Genomic DNA, 6,501 nt, shown 5'->3' with positions numbered 1-6,501 from the left:
TTGTTGTTGTTGTTGGGGAAGCAACACAAATTCTTGGGGACAAAAACAAGCACAGAGAGAAATCAAATCCCTGAGCAAAAAATTTTCCAAGCTACAAGTGTTACCAGTCTCCCAACTACAGTTTCTATGAGGACTTGCTCAAAGAACTCTGAATTTTCTGCATATGAACACTCACCTACAATCTTCCATCAACCTCTTTTCTGTATAATTCCCACTTTCCATAAACTTCATATTGCATGCTTAAAGGTGATGACAAAGAAAAGAAAATAATATTTTGGAATATCTGTGAGGCAGGATTAATGAGTGGGTTAAACTCAGTCCCTTTGAATGGAAATTTATTGATTCTCACTAAAACATAAAGAAGTGAATGATGGAAAATTCACTTACTCACTTTGTCTAACTCTCTTCTCTGGTGTGATGAGCTAAAAAGAACTGGTAGTAATGGCTGTAAGATTGTGAAAGGGATATATGAGACCTCAGAAACCTGCATCATTTACCATACCATCAATTCTTAGTTTCATCTTACATTTTTACTTTTATTTTTGGCAGATTTAGGTGCACATATGCTATTTTAAATACAGAATTTGAATAAATTCACAAAAGAAAATTATGGGCTCACTTTACAAGGTCAAAAGCAACTTTTTTTCACTGACAACTCAGTCTGACTGTATTGGACATTTAAAATTCAATTTGTGTTATTGCTGCCAAATCTAGTACATAAGCATTAGCAATAATGATTTGGAAGCCACATTTAGCTGGTTTAGCTGTTATTCCTAATGTGACCGTAACTATAGCATCTAAGTGGAGTACTGATAGCCTTGTTAAAGATTCATGCAGTGCCTGGGACACAGCTCTATTCTATAGCTGCATCAGTGCTGCTGGACTGACAAATATAGCATTGTTTTTCTCACTGTAGTGCGACTCACAAAAACCTCTCACCATAAGAAGATAATATTTTTATAAAATAAGTTTTCTGAGTGCAGCAGCATGGGACAGTAATTTGCGAAGCAAAAATAACAATAAATGAAAAATTAGCACTTTAAAAAAACCCTATAAATCTCATTCTCATTTACCTTAAATTACTTTGGACTTAGCAGTAAATGCGATATTCAATATCAAACTGCTTTTAAAACAGTGATGCAAACTTCAATTTATTCTGTCACGTCAGTGCAAACTGTAATAATTCAAGAATTTTGCAAATATTATTCACTACATGAACTTATTTGTTTCTAATTTTATACAAGTCAACATCTTAAATGTTGGAAAAGCTGTTGATATACCCAGGTGGGAGGACAGCCTATCTGTAGATCCTTCTGTGCAGACCCTGCAGGTGCAAATTCTGTGCTACATCATGACCCCCAGTGCCCTCTTGACTATGACATGACTTCAGCACATATGAGTCGTTGCAGCTACTATTTCTAAAAGCAGCTCCTGTGTCCATCAAAGATCTCTGGCCCATATTCTGTTTCAATTGAGCACCCCAAATCACAAGGCACATTCAAAAATGTGCCAAATGTAATGCCTTTCCTGACATTTCACTTGTGAGCTGCCCTATCACTTCTTCCCACTGGGCAGCTTAAAGTCACATCTTGACAGCTTGCTGGAAGACCTTGTGCTGCAGCAGTTCTAAGCTGCCATGGAAGTTTAAAAAACTAAAGAAATACTTCTAACCAAGTAGATTTTGGCTTCCTATTCTGCTGGCTTTTTCTCTGCTACCTCTTGTGCAAGAGTAAGGAAAGAGGTGAGCAAGACAAATGACATCTAATGCAAACTACATGTCCTGTAAGTCCAGTGCTCTTTTTAACCCTGAGAGGCAGATTCTGCTACATTCAGGGTTCTGCTGTCTTCTGAGATGCTTCAAGCTCTTGTTGCTAATAATGCATGTGAAAAACAAAGGAAATACACAGTAAGATAGCTAGGATATACACTTGAGGACATAAGGCTGGGCTTTGGTTCAAGCAGCACACCAAACTTCCACATCTCCCGGCTGCACCTGTGGAAGGCAGAGGCTGAGGCCGTAGTGCTGTCCTCCCTTGCCATGCCACTGCCACCAGATGTGTTTCCCATCACATGGGCCAGTGCTACTCCAGCTGTGTGCAGGCTCTAGTCCAAACCATCACCATCACAGCCACCCCTGGCTGATCTTCTTGCCTCCTTCTGGCCGTTCAGCACCGACCTTTTCTGCTGCTGCCTTTCCCCTGGAGCAGGTGCCAGGGGCTGTGTGTGGTGTGCGCCATCAGGCAGCAGTGGCACTGCCAAGGACTCACAGAACACACACCCACATGGCCAAAGAAGTGCTGTAACATCATGGATGGGGGGAAGGGGCATCGTGGGCTGTGGAGAGGTGGATCAGGCATGTATACTGACTGTATTCAGCGTACCAACAGCACATGGGTCTTAATTGTTATAACTTAATTTTCATGTTTATTCTTTGAGAAGTGGGACTCTGAAACCAACTTTATATTTGGGGTTGGTTCAGAGTGGTGTGTCTCACAGAGTGCAGTCCCATTTGGATTGGAAAAAATGTAGCCTCATAGCAGTTAAGCTGGCAATATTACCTTAAAGTATTTTTCCCAATTAAAAATAAAAGCTATATTTTTTATACAAATAAAAATGTCTTACAACTTTACATCCCAATTTTAGTTTTAAAGTGCCAAATTCTTTGAAAAATCATTACAAGCCAGCTAAAGGGACAGTGGAAAACAGTTTTATCATAATTATACGATTGTAAAATTTTACAATAAAGAAGTTAAGAATTTCCGTTTGTCTGAAGTGCCTTGTACATTTCTTTACAGTGTTTTAATTGCACAGTCAAAAGAAAACACCTGTTTGAAATTAGCATACATCCAAATAAGAAACAAAGACATGCATTTTTGACAATGAGAATAATTAACCACTGGAACAGACTATCAAATGATACAAAGCATTCTCATTCACTCTCCTTAAAATCAAGAGTAGGTCTGTTTTTAAAATACACTGTCTCTTATTCTGGGATCATTTATTTGAAGTTCCACAATCCATACTATGCAAGAGATTGTAATAATGATGGTAATTTTTTGCTAGAGATTTCAGAGAATATTTTGGCTCTTGGGACAGTCACATAGCACATCCCTGGCTCCTGCCAGCTGCCATCAGTCTGCAATCCCTCTTTCCTGCAGATGGAACAGTGTCAGCAAGTTTTAGATATATTTATCCCTGTTTGGTCTGTAGCTTTCACAATGCCTCTAGTACAACCTTCCACCTTGAAACCTCCTCTTTGCTTGTTAGAATGAAAATCATATAGTAGTTGCTCTGAAAGTATTTTTGCAAAAGGAAAAAAACATGCATCTTTAACTAAATCTAAGAGCCCAATTCAGAGGTGTTTTAAACATCTTTCATTGATTTTGCTATCCCTACCTTTAAAAACACAGCTGTTACTTCTCAGACTTGACTATTTGGACCCTGGTGTGCCAAGACATGTTCAAGCTCTTGAATTAAATGCAGTCTTAAGCACAAACATCTTACATATATGCTGCAAAGTAGTGAATCAAATTCCACTACAACTTACTGCATTTATACCCTAAATACTTCTCATCCCTCCTGGTCTGGCTGGAGCTGCAGACTACACCTGCTCATCACTTAAATAACTATGGGATGCACCTACACCTACAATAAAGGACAGAGCCAATTGTCTCAGGGTTGGTCACCCAAATCCAGCCTACCTTTGTCATATCCTCTAGGCTCTGCAGGAGGATAGATCCTGAACAGGAAAGCTATTGCTGACCTAAGTAGTACTTACAAGCCAGGTAGGGATTTCTGCTAGGAAATCCACTCAGGTATAGTGGCATTATGCTGTGACAGTTTCTTTCTGCTATTTCTCAGTTCTGTCTTTTGCTTTCCTCTCAATTCTTTGATCTGCTCCTTTCAAGCAGAGCGGATCTTGTGAGCAAAGCAGTGATTCACAGCCATCTTGACCACAGTGACCACAAAGTGATTGAATTTAAAAACTCTATTGACAAGAGGAAAAGAAGGAAAACTTCAGCTTCTGGACATGAGGAGGTCAGACTTCAGATTGCTCTGGGAACTAGTAAGTATGGTCCCCTGGAAAAATGTTTTTGCAGGTGATGAAGTCCATCAGTGCCGGGCCCTTTTCAAACATCACTTCCTAAGGGCAATTCCCAAATGTTGGAAATTATGCAGGTGAGGCAGAGGGTCAGCTTGGCTGAACAGGATTCTTCCCTTGGAAATAAGGCAAATTAGGAAGGTGTATGCCCAGTGGAAGCAAGGTCATGTAACATGGGACAAATACAGAGATACCGTTTGCCACTGCAGGGAGAAAACTCATACAGCCAAAGCTCAACTGAAGTTGAAGCTGCCAGAACTGTGGAGGACAATAAAAACAATTTTTTCAAATATATTAATGGCAATTGGCCAGGTGTAAAATTAACATCAATCCATTACAGAATGAAGATGGTCACCTCACAAACAGGGACATGGACAAGGCAGGGGTGTTTAACCTGTTCTTCGCCTCAGTCTTCAACATGGATGATGGACCAAGAGTGTCTCAGTGCCCTGAGCTGGAGAACCATGGTTGTGAGAATGATCAACTCCCAGTGAACCTTGAAACAGTTCAGGATCTGCTTCTCCAGCTGGATCCCTGTAAATCTATGGGGCATGATTTCATCCAGAAATCCTCAAAGAGCTGTTGATGTCATTGTAAAACCTTTCTTGATGATTTTTGAGCAGTCTTGGGAATTGAAAAGAGTCCTAGCTGACTGGAAACTGGTAAACTTTGTCCCAGTTTCCAAGAAGAACCCTGAACTACAGGCCTGTCTCACTTCAGTGCCTGGCAAAGTTATGGAGAAGGTTCTTTTGGGAGGTGTTGAAGAACATCTGAAAGACAACACAGTCATCGATCACAGCCAGCACAGCTTCATGAGTGGAAATTCCTGCTTATCAAACCTGATTTCCTTTTATGACAAGGTAACCCACCCAGCTGACCAAGGGAAGCCAGTTGATGTAATCCCTTTGGATTTCAGTAAAGCTTTTGATACTGTCTGTCACAGGATCCTTCTGGACCAAATGTCCAGAACTCAGGTGGATGAACTCTTCATGTGATGGGTGAGCAGCTGGCTCATGAGCTGGGCACAAAGGGTTACAGCGAATGGGGTGACATCAGCCCGGTGACCTGTCACTTGTGGGGTTCCACAGGGCTCCATCCTTGGCCCTGTGCTCTTCAACATCCTCATAAATGACTTGAAAGCAGGACTGGAAGGGATACTGAGCAAGTTTGCAGACAATACAAAACTGTGAGGAGCTGTTGACTCCTTTGAGGACAGGGAGGCCCTGCAGAGAGACCCTGACAACACAGAGAACAGGGCAATCACCAACCGCATGAAGTTCAACATCGCATTCTGCATCTGGGATGGGGCAGCTCTGGATGTACAGACAGACTGAGGAATGAGCTACTGGAAAGCAGCGCTGCAGGAAGGGGCCTGGGTGTCCTGGTTGATGGCAAGTTGAATTTGAGTCAGCAGTGCCCTGGCAGCCAGGAGGGTCATGGCCCTGTCCTGGGGGCATCAGGCACAACATGCCAGCTGGGCAAGGGAGGGGATTGTCCTGCTCTGCTCTGCACTGGGGCAGCCTCACCTGCAGTGCTGGGGGCTGGTTTGGTGCCACAACATAAGAAAGATATAAAGCTATGAGAGAATGTCCAAAGTATGGCAACCAAGAAGGTGAAGGGCTTTGAGAGGAAGCCTTTTGAGGAGTAGCTGAGATCACTTGGTCTGTTCAGCCTGGAGAAAAGGAGACTGACAGGAGACCTCATTGCATTCTGCAACTGCCTCATGAGGGGAAAAGGAGGGGCAGACACTGATCTCTGTGGTGACCAGTGACAGGACACAAGGGAATGACCAAAAATTTTGCCAGGGAAGGTTTAGGTTGGATATTAGAAAAAAGTTGATTGGGCAACAGATTCCCCAGGAAAGTGGTCACAGCACCAAGCCTGTCAGAGTTCAAGATACCTTTAGACAATACTCTCACGCACATGGTGTGACTCTTGGGTATGTCCTGTGCAGGGCTGAGAGTTGGACTCGATAATCCTCATGGGTCCTTCAAACAGATTATTCTGTGTTTCTGTGAAATCTGAGCTCAGTGGAGGTTTCTGCTGCACCAAGGCAGCAGGCAGCCACCTCAAAAAATGTCCTTGTTGTATGTGTCATTTTATTCAGTGTTTTTAATTTCCACTCATTTACAAGAAATTAATATGTAGCTGCTGCCAGAAGCATTTTGATATGGGAAGATATTCAACCCAAAACATACAGTCTTCATAATATAAAGCACAAGTAATGATAGCAAGGAGAGGCTGTTAATAAGGTATAACAAAAGGGTTTATCACTGTAGCATATAACAAAAACTGTAGCCAAACTTACCGAAAGCCTCCTGCAGTGCAATTGTTAGACCTTCCAGTCACTCCCAGATAACACAAATCTGCTCCACAGGTTGCATCCTAGGCATGTGGTT

The sequence above is a fragment of the Hirundo rustica genome, chromosome 4, assembly GCF_015227805.2.
Source record: "Hirundo rustica isolate bHirRus1 chromosome 4, bHirRus1.pri.v3, whole genome shotgun sequence".
Taxonomy (NCBI): Eukaryota; Metazoa; Chordata; class Aves; order Passeriformes; family Hirundinidae; genus Hirundo; species Hirundo rustica.
The sequence above is the reverse complement of the archived record's forward strand: the minus strand, read 5'-3'. Positions refer to the sequence as shown.